The sequence below is a fragment of the Oncorhynchus masou genome, chromosome 22, assembly GCF_036934945.1.
Source record: "Oncorhynchus masou masou isolate Uvic2021 chromosome 22, UVic_Omas_1.1, whole genome shotgun sequence".
In the NCBI taxonomy this organism is placed as follows: domain Eukaryota; kingdom Metazoa; phylum Chordata; class Actinopteri; order Salmoniformes; family Salmonidae; genus Oncorhynchus; species Oncorhynchus masou.
This window is the reverse complement of record NC_088233.1, coordinates 40,429,923-40,445,712: the sequence shown is the minus strand read 5'-3', so window position 1 is coordinate 40,445,712 and position 15,790 is coordinate 40,429,923. Positions and strand designations below refer to the sequence as shown.

General features: G+C 44.4%; 1 protein-coding gene across 8 annotated transcripts in view; it reads left to right on the top strand.

The window, feature by feature from the left end:
- Positions 1-3,866: 3,866 nt before the first annotated feature.
- The window catches only part of LOC135509495 (A-kinase anchor protein 13-like), a 106,004-nt gene continuing 94,080 nt past the window's right edge, over positions 3,867-15,790 (top strand). For all 8 annotated transcript variants that reach the window (XM_064930215.1, XM_064930213.1, XM_064930214.1 and 5 more), the window contains exon 1: positions 3,867-4,149. The gene's annotated coding sequence lies outside the window, so the exon portion shown is untranslated. The remainder of the gene's footprint in view (positions 4,150-15,790) is intronic.

The window sequence follows — 15,790 nt, the reverse complement described above, 5'->3', positions numbered from 1 at the left end:
TATGGGAACAAACAGGATTCAACCTAAACCATTCACACTTCCGTCAGCACACTTATATTTTCAACTAATCTGAAAATGGTATTGTGCAGATGAAAAATAAATACATCTGTATTAGCTAACTGTTGTTCTAGCGGACAAACCCATGTTTTGTTGTGTTACCACCTCCAGAAACCCATTGTCTCTGACTGCATGCAGTTCACAGCTAAATAATCTACCAATATCGACTTGACATTACACACTAGCCTGTCTAGGCTGGAGTCTGTCATGCATTATTTCAGAGCGCAGCTTGCAGCAGTCATCTTTCATATTTTATGCAGCATGGGCAGACATTCCCCCCCACACACCACCACCACACTAAAGAATGAAAATATATGGAAATGTTTGTGGCACACCCCTTATCTTGTACATTTTTAATTCTGATTCTTGGGCCAATTTCAACTAGTTTCCTGTTTATTACCATGTAATAGCCACTATCCTGTAATGGAAAGTGTTATCAGAATAAGTTACATAGAAAGGCTGTTGTTTGAGAACAGATTCACTTCATTAACTTAAGGTGTATGCTGCCTTTTACACAAAAAGATTAAATGTGTGCAGTCTTGTGTAGGCCCCTTTACAGTATTGCAGCAACAAACTATATTAGCTGAATTGATCATGGGTTGATCACTTGAATAGAAGCAATACAAAAAATGTAATGTGGCAAGCCAGAAAATGTACATTGTGGTTTTTAAATTGTCCTTTGTTCATTCAGCCAAAACATCCATTGTAAATTTGTTTGAATTACTATGCCAACAGTGCCCTCTACTTGACAAATGAAGCAGTATTCTTTCACTGGTAATGCCCGCACTGTCGGGATAAACACATTTTCATTTAATTTGACATATATCTACTTTGCAATGTCCAAAACGTGCTGTATTTCTATTGCTTAGAAATACCTCATATGCATTGGCTTGAGAGAATTACCACTTCCAGGTCATGCAAAGTCCTAGCAATCGATCAAGTGTGGTCAAAGTAATGCTGAAGCTAAAAGATTCCAGGGGAATGAATCTCATTGTTGTTAGGGTCAGCATATTGTAAATGAACCCACATTGGAGCTCCTGCAGGATTAGAGAAACGACATTTAGACATTTTATTACCTCTGTCTGTCAACCTCAGTCATTACTGCCTATTGGTCTTGGCAGGAATCTCTGTAACACATATCACGGGAGTTCCTTCCCTGTAGGTCTCCTGCCTGGTGAAGGTGATATGCAGTGGATTTCAGTAAGATGTTTTTCTTAATTATCTGTTGAAAGTACATATTATTGCCTTTGTGTAAGCATCATACTATAACATGGATGATTGAAAACTACAATGCAATTTTATACACATGTTCTCCATATCAAGATGTAATCTAACCTAAAATCACTGGTGCAGTAACACAGAATCTACTTGTCGCTTATTTGTGTCCTAACGGTTCAGTGGCCCCCTGTGTCTCTCTCTATCCATCCATCCTCCCAGCCAGCCTACAGTAGCAGCGTCCTACAGCACCTCTGTTGTGATTCCCTCCACGCTCCTCCAACCCCAGCATCATGCCGGATGCCGCCCTGGACAAATGTGTTTCAAAGCAGCCCAGCGTGACAGAAACCCGAGCTGCACCTCCTCACGCCCAGCCTCATATTTATCTAACCTCTGGGTTTCTCACTGAAGAACCAGGCGAGAGAGAGGAAAAGAGACAGCAGAGCATTCTCGGCCTAGAAAAACATTAGAGTTCTTCAAAGCCCACTGACACGTGGTAGCCATGGAACCAGAACGGACTCCAGGGACCCTGCTCTTATTTTGGGGGGAACGGTGGAGGAGAAGAAGGCGGAGGAGCAGGAAAAGGGGGAGGCAGAATGGGAAGAAAATGGCAGAAAGAGCAGACACATTCACCAAAATAATATGACATATTGCATCATACTACAGCACGCTAACCTGAGACTCTACACTCTTAGACAAAAAGGTGCTATCTAGAATCTTAAAGGGTTATTCGCCTGTCCCCATTGGAGGACCCTTTGAAGAACCCTACACAGCGGGTTCTACATGGAACCCAAAAGAGTTCTACCTGGAAGCAAAAAGGGTTCTATAAAACCTAACCCTGTTTCTACATTATGAAAACCCCAAATATGAACAATGAGCAGTACCCTGACTATACTGAGAGCCTCACTCCCACCTACATGCAGTGACCACACAGCACAGGTCAGGTCCACACAGATAATGTCAGGATTTGGCCAGGGTTGTTCCGGGTTTTGGTCAGTAGATGCCCCCATTGTGCTTTTTGTCCCTATGTTTTTCCCTTGATCCCCATTATTATTTGCACCTGTGTCTCGTTTCCCCTGATTGTATTTAAACCCTTTGTTTCCCTCAGTTCTGTGCTCTGTGTTTGTATGTTAGCACCCTGCCCTAGTGTTCTGTGTGCGCTTGTCGATTCCGGGTGACGTTCTTGTGGTATTCTGTTTTTTGTTTTTGTTTATTTTTGGTGAGTTTCTTTTGAGGTCTTTTTGTGTTTTACCTACCACCTTTTGGATTTGCCATTTTTTGTATTTTAGGATTTTTTCTTTATTAAATACACCGTCTTAAGTACTGCTGTGTCTGCCTCATCTTCTGGGTTCTGCTGTCTATTCGTGGCTCAATTGGTTAAGTGACTGTTTCTCACTCCGGAGACCCAGGTTCGTAACCGGGTCCTGACAGATAACATGTATTATCTGCTAAACCATTGAGGATGCGTGATCCATTTCCAGTTACATGGTCCTGGATGGTATGAACAGGTCTCAGCTGAATGAAATTCTTCTAACTCACAAAACCCAAACATATACTAATGATTATAATGTGGTTATTGTGATTATGACTTGTAGCAGTCCGGCTGGGTTTGGAATGACTATACGGCCACCTCAAGGAGGATTCACATGAACAGTTATCTCCTATAGGTGTCCAAATAGAGGGGGCCAGTGTTCCTGGAGACCGGACCTCATTCGCATGTTTCCTGACAGACTGCCACACGTCCTGAGGACATAAAACTGGGGTGTAATTCTCAGAGTGACCACAAAGCATTCACACCCTCTCTCTGCCACCGGGATGAATGAAGTGTGTCACTGTGCACAAGTGGACATAAGTGAATGGTAGTGTGTGCATGTGTGTTTGTGCGTGCGTGCATGCATGCTTGCGTATGTGTGTGTGTGTGTGTATGTGGACGGTGTTGTTTCAGCTTGGGAGCAGCTAAGCCTCTGTTTGCCCTCCTCTCGGATTCCAGGAAAAGGACCAAGAGTGCTACTGGGTAGCTTGCATGCGGGCTGCTAAAGAGCTCATTCTAGGACCTGCTGCTAGATCTACTGGTCATGAAGAGCAATGCATGATTGCCATATCAATCACAATGCTGCTGAGCCTATGTATTAATAGGTTAGAGATATTAGTAAACCATGTCCCTTCGCATAGCCACTAGAGGTCCACCTTACCCACATGGAGGAACCTACATTATTGCCTAATAAAATGCAATGTGTTTTCCCTTAACACATAATGCTCGATGGTTGCAAAGCATATTCTACTACAGTCTTATGCATTGATGCTGCCAAAAGGGTTTATGTGAAAATGACCAAGTTGACAACTTTATATACAGTTGTTTCATCACCTGTAATGTCTGCATGTCAAAATATGGCTTGCATAGATAGAAACCCGTTACAATTCCGACGCCACCCCATTATCTCAGGGGAAAAAAACATCAACACAAACAGAACGATATATTATAGGGATGGCTGAGTGACAGCTTGTTGAACCGGTGAGAGAAGACAATGGAACACAGCTCCAACTCAACCTCGTCTCCCAAGTGACGGTATAGCCCGCCCTCTGATGCATGCTTCGTGGACTGATTCGGAAGAATAGAGAGTTGTTGTCGTGAGCAACAAGTGGGTGCTCTGCGAACTATTTAGTAGGCCTACTGTATTGAGTACTAGCGGCCATTCATTACGCTGAGAAGAAGGGGACTTTATATGAAGATTAGATGCTCAAGTGATCTTCTGGACTTCTCTCTGCAGATCAATTAGTACAGATAGGTGCGGTTTGTGTCCCGATAACTTGTGTTAGACCGAACAGGGGAATGCTTCGGAAAGAGGAAAGCACGCATTAAACACCCCAAAGTTCGAGGTAAGATACATTGTCGGCAATAGCACGAGCTAAGTAAAAGGACAGTGTGGTTTTGAAACAACTCTCGTTGGTCTATTTTGTACAAAATACAATTTACATGTTTCAGATGAGCTATGGCACATTATAGCCGTTTTGATTGATCATTTACGGGTCTGGCCTCATGATTGTAACAATGTAACACATGTTGTAGTGACACGGAGGTTGCTGGTTAGAATCCAAAGAATCCAAGCCTATTCCGTGGTAAATAATGCGGCACACCTCGGTAGTGGGCTACCCTGCCGCAGGCACCCCCCTAACTTCGGATCAGATTTAAATCCTAGCGGCCATCAAAAAACATGGGGGATTGCACGCCACTGTTGTGCCACTAAAAATGTGCCCGGAATTAATAGAATGACCTCCTAAAAGTCATCCCCAGACCCCTGCCATATTAATAACATGCATAGTTGCTTTGATGTAATTACATGTAATTGTGACGTTAGTTCATGTGGTTATTATTACTTTGGTTCAATAGCTATAAATTACCAAAGTGCAGTAGCTATTATTGTTAGGAGTAATGGTGCTCTTGATTGTGGTCTGAAACAAATAGCCACATTGAATCAGTTGTGACGTAGATGTAACGTTTACTAGTTCATTGCATTAGGGTTGTGATAATAACACATGTTTCTGAACAACGTATTGTTCATTATAAGCCATCTGGGTGTTCAGAAACATACGTTTATACCCAATGTGCAGTTGTAGCAGCAGTTATTAACATGCATACCTAGGCCAAGATACTGCTTTTTGCATGCCGCATCTAAATGGGTGTGGCCAGCGCCACCGACTGCGGTGCGACTTCTCTAAAGGGCTTGTGATTGGTAAAACATGCCAAGGCCTGGGAGCCAGCCTCCGGTACATGTTAACGGGGACTCATGGATTTCCTGTCTTGAGTTTGTTATTGTTTTGTTTTTTCTTTACCTTTAACCCCCCTCTGATTAAATATTGTAGCCTTGAGTTTGTTGTTGTTAAGACTAGGAGCAGTGGAATTCCCAACGTATGCTGGGTGTTGGGTCTCCGTTTCCCACTGTAGCACCAGCATGCATTAGAGATCACACACAGTTGGACTAGCTGTCTGGCACATATGCATGTTTTGTGTTTCCCCCTCAAGGCTCTATATCTGGCTCATTTGCGCTAAAGGTCTTGTCCTAAGGGTTTGACCAATTGTCTGTAAGCTATCATGCATGTTTTCGTGTCGAACTTGGTCATAGTGGTTCATAAAGACTGATAGAGTACTTTGATAATAGTTCTATAACCAATCGCTGCACTGTATCCTGTAAATAGTGTGTCTTGTGTATGAAGCTCAAAGCAATGCAGCCGTTCTTGTGAAAAACTAAATCAGGGTCACAGAGTGTTTCTTGGTTTTGGAACAAAAGTGTACACCTCACACACATGGTTATGGGCTTAATAAAAGGAGACACCTGTACCATGTCAGATATGGAGTTGAAATGTATTGTTGAGTTTGCATCCCAATATTACACATCACAGAAGACTGAAATATAACACAACTATTTGCCATAGAAACACCAGATTTTTTTGTCTGTTACATGTTTTGAAATGTTTATTCATATCTAGCATAGTTTCATCATTAATAATGTTCCACCCAAGAGGCCACTGGTCATTTGACTGCAGGAAAGGTCTACGTGTGTTTTGCAGCTCTGGAAATAGAACTGTCAAACAGGAGAAAGTGGTGGCTGACATTCCTTACAGTGGAATACTCTGTTTAATGAAACTTAAGTGGGTCCATCTGCCACTTACTGCCTGGGTTGGAATTTCAAATCCTTATGAGAGTGGTTCCTCACAGACCACAGGGCCTGCACAGATTAACCTGAAAGTTCCTTCATTTGGGTAACATTGGGGTAACATTGGGGGATAGGGAATTATCCTGTCTGAGTTTTAGCCATATGTCTTGTTTTCTCACCAATTTTCTCACTCACTGATCAAAATATGACCTTTTTCTTATTGAAGTGTGATTTTAAGGACTGAGCTGCTAAAGGAAATGGCGTACTGGCATCTTGTCAGCAGCAAAAGAATAGTAGGTGTCCTCGGGCTATCTAGAGGACATACAGGACACAAATCAAATCTTTGCATGTAATGGATGGTTGGAGAATGAGTTCGCTGCCTGAGTTTCCTCCATTTTCAATGTGGTAAGGCAACATTAAAGACCTCTATGAACATAGTACTGGGCCCCACAGGCCTTTCTGACTAAACACCCATGATGCACCAACTGGGTAACCTGGTAGAGAGGGGACCAGTGACACAGAGGGAGACCATACCACGCTTCTGAATCATCAACACCTCTGGGGATAGTTATTTATATTTCAGTTTTTCAATCTTAATAAACTTTCATCAGTTCGTGTGGCTGTTGGGCTGTTTCACAGGGAAGTAATGTTTTGAGCGCAGAGCTCAGTGGCCTATGCTGTCTTCCCTGCCCAGTGATTTGTTTTCTCTTCACTCCCCTTATATGCCTGTGGCTTTGCTGCTTTGTAAGCATGGTCACAATTCCAATCATTCCTGCTTTTCCGGTTTTAAGCTGCTCTCTGACTTCAGAAGTGGTTTTCCAGTGCCCAACTGTCTCGGTGTGATGCGAGGCATGCCTGTCTTAGTGCTAACTGCCCCTCGTGAAAGGTTGCGCCCTCAATCGCAGTGCACATTTCCTCCAACAAAGGACAGGACAATAGAAGCACAGTACTTCAGATGGAAGCTGTGTTGGATAGGGTTGAAAACATGATGGCAACAGATCTATTCATAGCACTGAGTCAAGTATGGATTTAGCTAACCAAATTAGCCTTTTTTTGTGTTGAGTCAGTGTCTCACTTGGATTGTACCATGTGTTCTAGTGGAGGACATTGATTGCAAACAGACAGAGGCTCGAGGTCTACCTCTGACATTTTGCTGCGTCGAATTAAACTCTGCACTTCCGGGATCTGCTCGATTACTACAGTATCATCATAATAAACATGAATAACTCTGTCCAGATCCTCCGTTTCAATCTTTCCTTTGTAGTATTCTAACTACAGCTGGGTTTACAGAAGTGCCCTCAACTGTTCAGAAGGGAGCAGGTGTTAACCAAGCCAAGTCTGCTCCAGAGAAGGCCACCAACAGCACATGTACCAGGCACTCCCGTGCTGTTGACACACCTGCCTGTGGTTGGTCTGCTCTCCCCCTCTCCCCTGTGACATCACAGCATTTATCTCCCCCTCATCACCATCAACATATTTATCCCTTCTGTAAACAGAGTATAGTGCGGCCTGGTCGGCCAAACACTCACACAGGTTCCTCTGGAGTCCACGCCTGCTTCAAACACTCACACAGGTTCCTCTGGAGTCCATGCCTGCTTCAAACACTCACACAGGTTCCTCTGGAGTCCGCGCCTGCTTCAAACACTCACACAGGTTCCTCTGGAGTCCACGCCTGCTTCAAACACTCACACAGGTTCCTCTGGAGTCCGCGCCTGCTTCAAACACTCACACAGGTTCCTCAAACACTGCCTGGTTGCTTTTTTTGTTTGCTTGTTTAATGGGGAAGTTAAGTCTGCGTTCGATATGTGTATTTCAAATACAGTCATTTTCGTGGAGGTTTTTGTGAAAATGGATGGAAAACAAGTCATGAAAATCACTCACTCAGACCTGCCAGTGGCCAGAGTTTTAAAGCGCAAAGATACTGTCAAAGCAGAACCTTGCCATGAACTTTAGTAACCTTCAGTAACCCCTGAGAGGAAAGGCTCTTCGTCCTCCTTTCCAACTTGTTATCTCTTGTATGAGTTGATCCCACATCTGCACTTTTAATGATGATGTGCCTGCGTGTGAGGAGAGCAGCAGTGTACAAGCTGGGCCTGTCCTTTCCAGGTCCACATCATTACTGTAGCCTTCACCTCCACCTGCTCAGCCTCTATCTGCCTTTGTCATGCACTGTGGTGGCGGTGGGGGGGGATCTCTGTCGCTAACACGAAACTACTTAGTCCTAATGTAATCATAGGTCATGATTATATTTGAGAGAAAATAAAGTCATGTTGAAAGGGATTGTTGCTATTAGTTAACAGTGTCCCTTTTGTAGCCAGTGTGCAGTGAACCCCGTAGACATGACCATTTCTGTTGTGTTATCAGTAATAACACTCATGTTTCTATTTTTTTAAAGGTTAGGTCAGTAAAGAGCATTTTTTTTGTTGTCTTTTTTATTTGGTATGATATGAATTCACTACACCTACTTTGTTACTTAATCCGCAGCAACACAATTTCATATGTTTACAGTATAAATATTTTAATTGATTTGGGTGTCTTTTGGGGTATGTCCATTAGAACAGCGGCCATATTTAGCGTTTGGGCGTGGGCATGGGCTTAGTAAGAGATTTCAGATTACTCTCCTCGCAGGAAATGGCTATGTGTTGATAATTACTTTTAATTAGCACTATTTCATGGTCCACTGCGCATCATAGTCTCATATCAGGAGTTTGGAGAGTTTAGTCATGTCCTTCTGGGAAGTCAAATCATTCATCCAAATGACCTTTGTATATCCTGTGAACCACATTGGAGTTAACTACTGATGTGGACTATAAATGGATGTTTATTAAGCCTTGGTTAACTAGTAAAGAAGACGCAGTGTAAATACCGTGGCAGGTTTGTACGAACCAGCAGCAGGTGATAAAACATCCTCTCGTTAAAGATGTAAGACTGCCCTCTACCCCGGCCTTCAGGTATTATGGTCTCAGTCAGGACCTGTAATAGAGCATCTTTCTTTCTTTAGCCTCTCGTTCCAACATCTCATTAAGACACGTTAAGAAGGCAGGCAGACAGGCAGCTAGGGCTCAGTTTGGGGCACCATGTTATGGCTGGCTGACACTTGTATCAGTTACTAGAAGCTTTTTGATTCTGATACCAATGTTTTATTTTTCACCTCAGCCTGATGACAGTCAGTGTAGAGAGGTGGATGGGGATTGTCAATCCGGCCCCCTGCCTGCATGTCTGTGCTTCTCTGAATGAGCTGCAGCTCTCTGTCTTTCTGCCAGAGTGTTGCCTATGGAGCGGTCCTAGCTGCCTGGGACTGACCGGGAGGAGTGTCATTGTGTTATCAGACTGGGTTTGTATACAGACAATACTGCACTAAGCCCTGTCTCTAAACCCTCACTACTCACACTCCGGGTTGGCCCGCTGTGCACATTGATGTGGTTCCCTAATATCTGGTTGTTGTGGTGTGATGGTGTTACTGTCATAGTTCTGGTGGATGGAGCTGAGGCTACAAACAGTGGTTATTCACATCCTGGTGGAGAGCAGCCGTTCCTGAGAAATGATCTAGCAAAATGTCATTCCGGTGTAGAAAGTGATAATGAAGTTATGACGTTGTTTACCGCACTTTGACCGGACAGGTACTTTTTAACGAGGTATTTGAGATTTTACAACTATGCGAATGAAGAGCTTTTGTTTTTCACAAACAACAGGCCATATTCTGATTTAGTTCACTACTTCTTCTCAATAGGCCAGTCTTCCTGCTTGGCTGAATGTACCGCTCTTGGGACGGGGTTTTCCTCTGTGTTTATCGGAGCAGAATGGTTGCTAAGAGCAAGGCTCAAGTTAAAGCCTGGAAGTTTAGTTTCAGGGAAAAAATGTGTCTCTCCCTCGTGTCCTAAATTCTCTCATCCACAAATGTTTGATTCCTCGCTGTGGAGGGAGTCTTCTGATGGGTGGTTGTTTTGTTCAGACTGCAGAGAAAGGCTGTGTCAGCTTCACGTAACTGCTCATTAAAACAAGTTGTGGAAACCTGGACCCCCCCCCCCTCTGGGTCTGTGAGTTGTTCGGGCTCTGCTTGTTGGTCACAGCTGTATCTGTGGAGGCAAAAGGTAAAATGTTGTGGTACATATCCTGATATCTATTAAAGCAGGACACAGGCAGGCTGATCCTCTCATCCAATAGCAAACCTTTATTGCTCCTCGATCCTGCCTTAAGGGCAACCTGTTACAGCAGGAGAGCTACGTTTTGGATGGTTTAAACTGCAGTTTAAATCAGGGGCAGATTCTGGTCTTAACTCCCACCACCTCCTCTAGCTTCCCCAGAGTCTCGCTTTCTTTAGTGCTTCTCACATGCATGAAAACCTCTCAACAGGCTCTTAGCAATCTCTGTATTTGGGCACCGCCATCTTCAGTGCCAAGCTGTTATCAGGCCCCTTAAATAGTCCATCTGCTCTTGAGTGTTCTCCATCCTTGGTATGCATTCCACCAGAACCCTTCACTGGTTCAGAGGAGCCACTCAAATGACAAACCTTTTGAAGAAGGTTTACTTCAAAAGATGTCTCCGTTTATTTTTGCAGCACGTTATAAACTAAAATAGTTTTTTATTTTTTACCACTGAATGCCCGCCATATAAACATGACTCTTTAGAGATGAGGTGACCGTTGAGGGGAGCATTAACCGGGCCTCTGGTTAAACTTCCACTCGACCATACCACCCTCCTCCACCCTCCTGACCTGAACACATGCCTGCACCCCACCCCCATCAGAACACACACAGTCACACACAGTCCCTCACCCCAAACTGAGAAGGCTTGTTTAGACAGATTTAGACAGATTTAAACACAGCGAGCGTGGGGCTATTTCTGCTCGACTCTTATCTCCGTGGTAACTGGCTGTTTAGTGTTTTTATGGGGCTATTGATGTGAGGACTGATTAGACACTATTGTTTTACAAAATGCACTCACAGCGCAGCGAGATGAATCACCAGTTGTTGGGTAATTCTGAAGACATTTAATGTATCTGAAACCACTCTTGGCCTTTCTACATCATAATCCCAACCCAGCTGTAGCCATAATATATTCCCTTCTGATTTGCCAGCAGTTCAGTTCCCTAAACCTCAGAATGACTGGGGCTCCAATTAGAAATCCCGGGGATTGACTTGCAGCAGGGATCTTCAAACAGTCAGTTATAATGTCCAAGCTGCTTTTGTCTGTCGGCATGAAGACTTCAACAGTGAGACAGCTGATTGGTTGAGCTCCATGATAAGTGAAGTGCAATGTTCCCTCTAAGCTGCGGACTGCCACACAGAAGAAATATCATCCCATGCCGAGATTGAACTTCACTCAATTTTCTAAAGTTTTCCCCTTTAGTTAACACCATCAACGTTTCGCTATACTGTGGGAATTGTGCTCGAATCAACGCAATATTAGCCACTTTCAATGAAACATTCTGAAACAAAATGAATTATTCAAGACTTAGTATGCAAAACTAACTGTGCGTGAGATTTTCTTGTAGGCAAAGCGCATTGGAGTAGGATTCTTTTTGGAGTAGGATTGGAGTAGGATTCATTGGAGTAGGATTCATTGGAGTAAGATTCATTGGAATAGGATTCATTGGAGTAGGATTCATTGGAGTAGGATTCATTGACAGGCAGGACTCAGGCCCGTACTCTACACAGACCGGTGTGCCATAACCAATTAGAGTGGCAGTAGGCCTTTATGCAAATAGCCATTGCCATATATGGATCTGTGCCATTCACTTTGAACTGGACTGTGTTTATAGTGGAGTATGTGAGCAGAGTTGAGTGATCAGAAATCTTGCTCAAGTGGTGTTTGCGCAAATGCTCAGGCCAACGGCTCCACCTAAAACCACTCCACGCTCACAGGAAAGAAAACTGCCGCTCCAAATTGAGATTAAAATGAATTCAAATCACAATTTAACCAACACACACATTTTTTTTGTTTCTATCTGGACCTACCATTTTTGGTTTTGAAGCATTGAAGCCAAACCACACAATTTGAATTAAAGGTTTTTAATAAACTTGAAAAGGTGAATGTAAGAAGCGCTCGTCATTTCAAATTGATTACATGTTATATTAAACGGCATATTAACAATCTAAATAGGTCAGGAGACAGACAGGGAGTCTAAGAAGGAACTACAAGCTTTTAGGCTATATTATTTCAATTATTTCAATGCTTATAGCCTACAAAGAAATGCATTGTGAAATACACTGGCAAGTGTGACACACTAGGCTGGTAGGGAGTCAGGGACATTAAGCGCTCAGCATTTCAACAACATTTTGTTGTATTAAATCATTATAGTCTATAAATTCCGCACATAGGCTGTGACTTACTTAAGCAGTAAGGCACGAGGGGGTGTGGTATATGTCCAATATACCATAGCTAAGGGTTATTCTTGTGCACGATGCGAAGCGGAGTGCCCAGCCCTTAGCTGTGGTATGTTGGCCATATACCACAAACCCCCAAGGTGCCTTATTGCTATTATAAACTGACTACCAATGTGATTAGAGCAGTACAAATAAATGTTTTGTCATACCCGTGGTATACAGTCTGATATACCATGGCTGTCAGCCAATCAGCATTCAGGGCTCGAACCACCCAGTTTATAATTACTATTAAACACAAATTAAACAAAAACAAAAAATCATTATTAGGCTCAGTATACAGTGCCTTTGAATACTTTTTTTTTTTTTTTTAGAAAGATGTGTTTGGCCAGAGTGTGTAGCTTCAGGCTCATGCGATGGTGCCTGGAGAGCAGGTCAGCAGTAGAGAATATCCTCTCCACACCTGCAGAGCCACTGGGGATGCTAAACACCCTTTTGGCCACTCTTGCCAGGCTGGGCAGGGATGCGGAGTTGTTATTTCTTCTATACGGAGGCCTTAAGGTTTTTAGGCAAAATAACCCAATCAAAACGGAAAGCTCCTTGAATGTTGGAAGATGCCAGGCCTATTGGGCCAAAATCAATTATGGCTTATTGTATAGATAATATAACAAACATGAAGGAAACTAAAAACTTTGCAACAATGACACACTTAGTTATCTACCCACCTCGTTCCTTTCTTTTAGCATGTGTATGCGGTAAGTACACCATCGTGCTTTGGGGATAGGTGTCTTTTCAGATTCCATTTACATTTTACATTTACATTTACATTTAAGTCATTTAGCAGACGCTCTTATCCAGAGCGACTTACAAATTGGTGAATTCACCTTCTGACATCCAGTGGAACAGCCACTTTACAATAGTGCATCTAAATCATTTAAGGGGGGGTGAGAAGGATTACTTTATCCTATCCTAGGTATTCCTTGAAGAGGTGGGGTTTCAGGTGTCTCCGGAAGGTGGTGATTGACTCCGCTGTCCTGGCGTCGTGAGGGAGTTTGTTCCACCATTGGGGGCCAGAGCAGCGAACAGTTTTGACTGGGCTGAGCGGGAACTGTACTTCCTCAGTGGTAGGGAGGCGAGCAGGCCAGAGGTGGATGAACGCAGTGCCCTTGTTTGGGTGTAGGGCCTGATCAGAGCCTGGAGGTACTGCGGTGCCGTTCCCCTCACAGCTCCGTAGGCAAGCACCATGGTCTTGTAGCGGATGCGAGCTTCAACTGGAAGCCAGTGGAGAGAGCGGAGGAGCGGGGTGACGTGAGAGAACTTGGGAAGGTTGAACACCAGACGGGCTGCGGCGTTCTGGATGAGTTGTAGGGGTTTAATGGCACAGGCAGGGAGCCCAGCCAACAGCGAGTTGCAGTAATCCAGACGGGAGATGACAAGTGCCTGGATTAGGACTTGCGCCGCTTCCTGTGTGAGGCAGGGTCGTACTCTGCGGATGTTGTAGAGCATGAACCTACAGGAACGGGCCACCGCCTTGATGTTAGTTGAGAACGACAGGGTGTTGTCCAGGATCACGCCAAGGTTCTTAGCGCTCTGGGAGGAGGACACAATGGAGTTGTCAACCGTGATGGCGAGATCATGGAACGGGCAGTCCTTCCCCAGGAGGAAGAGCAGCTCCGTCTTGCCGAGGTTCAGCTTGAGGTGGTGATCCGTCATCCACACTGATATGTCTGCCAGACATGCAGAGATGCGATTCGCCACCTGGTCATCAGAAGGGGGAAAGGAGAAGATTAATTGTGTGTCGTCTGCATAGCAATGATAGGAGAGACCATGTGAGGTTATGACAGAGCCAAGTGACTTGGTGTATAGCGAGAATAGGAGAGGGCCTAGAACAGAGCCCTGGGGGACCCCAGTGGTGAGAGCGCGTGGCGAGGAGACAGATTCTCGCCACGCCACCTGGTAGGAGCGACCTGTCAGGTAGGACGCAATCCAAGCGTGGGCCGCGCCGGAGATGCCCAACTCGGAGAGGGTGGAGAGGAGGATCTGATGGTTCACAGTATCGAAGGCAGCCGATAGGTCTAGAAGGATGAGAGCAGAGGAGAGAGAGTTAGCTTTAGCAGTGCGGAGCGCCTCCGTGATACAGAGAAGAGCAGTCTCAGTTGAATGACTAGTCTTGAAACCTGACTGATTTGGATCAAGAAGGTCATTCTGAGAGAGATAGCGGGAGAGCTGGCCAAGGACGGCACGTTTAAGAGTTTTGGAGAGAAAAGAAAGAAGGGATACTGGTCTGTAGTTGTTGACATCGGAGGGGTCGAGTGTAGGTTTTTTCAGAAGGGGTGCAACTCTCGCTCTCTTGAAGACGGAAGGGACGTAGCCAGCGGTCAGGGATGAGTTGATGAGCGAGGTGAGGTAAGGGAGAAGGTCTCCGGAAATGGTCTGGAGAAGAGAGGAGGGGATAGGGTCAAGCGGGCAGGTTGTTGGGCGGCCGGCCGTCACAAGAAGCGAGATTTCATCTGGAGAGAGAGGGGAGAAAGAGGTCAGAGCACAGGGTAGGGCAGTGTGAGCAGAACCAGCGGTGTCGTTTGACTTAGCAAACGAGGATCGGATGTCGTCGACCTTCTTTTCAAAATGGTTGACGAAGTCATCTGCAGAGAGGGAGGAGGGGGGAGGAGGGGGAGGAGGATTCAGGAGGGAGGAGAAGGTGGCAAAGAGCTTCCTGGGGTTAGAGGCAGATGTCTCGAATGTTCAGAAAGTTAAGCTTACGTAGCAAGAATCTTATTGACTAAAATGATTGAAATGATACAGTACTGCTGGAGTAGGCTAGCTGGCAGTGGCTGCGTTGTTGACACTACACTAATCAAGTCGTTCCGTCGAGTGTAATAGTTTCTACAGTGCTGCTATTCGGGGGCTAGCTGGCTAGCTAGCAGTGTTGATTACGTTACGTTACGTTAAAAGAACGACAATAGCTGGCTAGCTAACCTAGAAAATCGCTCTAGACTACACAATTGTCTTAGATACAAAGACGGCTATGTAGCTAGCTAGCTACGATCAAACAAATCAAACCGTTGTACTGTAATGAAGTGAAATGAAAATGTGATACTACCTGTGGAGTGAAGCGGAATGTTGACCGGGTTGTTGAAGTTTAATTCGGTAGACGTTGGCTAGCTAGCTAGCAGTATCTCCTACGTTAAGGACGACAAATAGCTGGCTAGCTAACCTCGGTAAATTAAGATAATCACTCTAAGTCTACACACTCTAAACTACACAATTATCTTGGATACGAAGACAGCAAAGACAACTATGTAGCTAGCTAACACTACACTAATCGAGTCGTTCAGTTGAGTGTAATAGTTTCTACAGTGCTAGTAGACGGTAGACATTAGCTAGCTGCTGGGCAGATAGCAGTGTAGACTACGTTAGGACGACGAAATATGATAATTACGCAATTATCTTTGATACAAAGACGGCTATGTAGCTAGCTAAGAAGAAATTGCTAAGATTAAACAAATCAAGCCGTTGTACTATAATGAAATGTAATGGAAATGT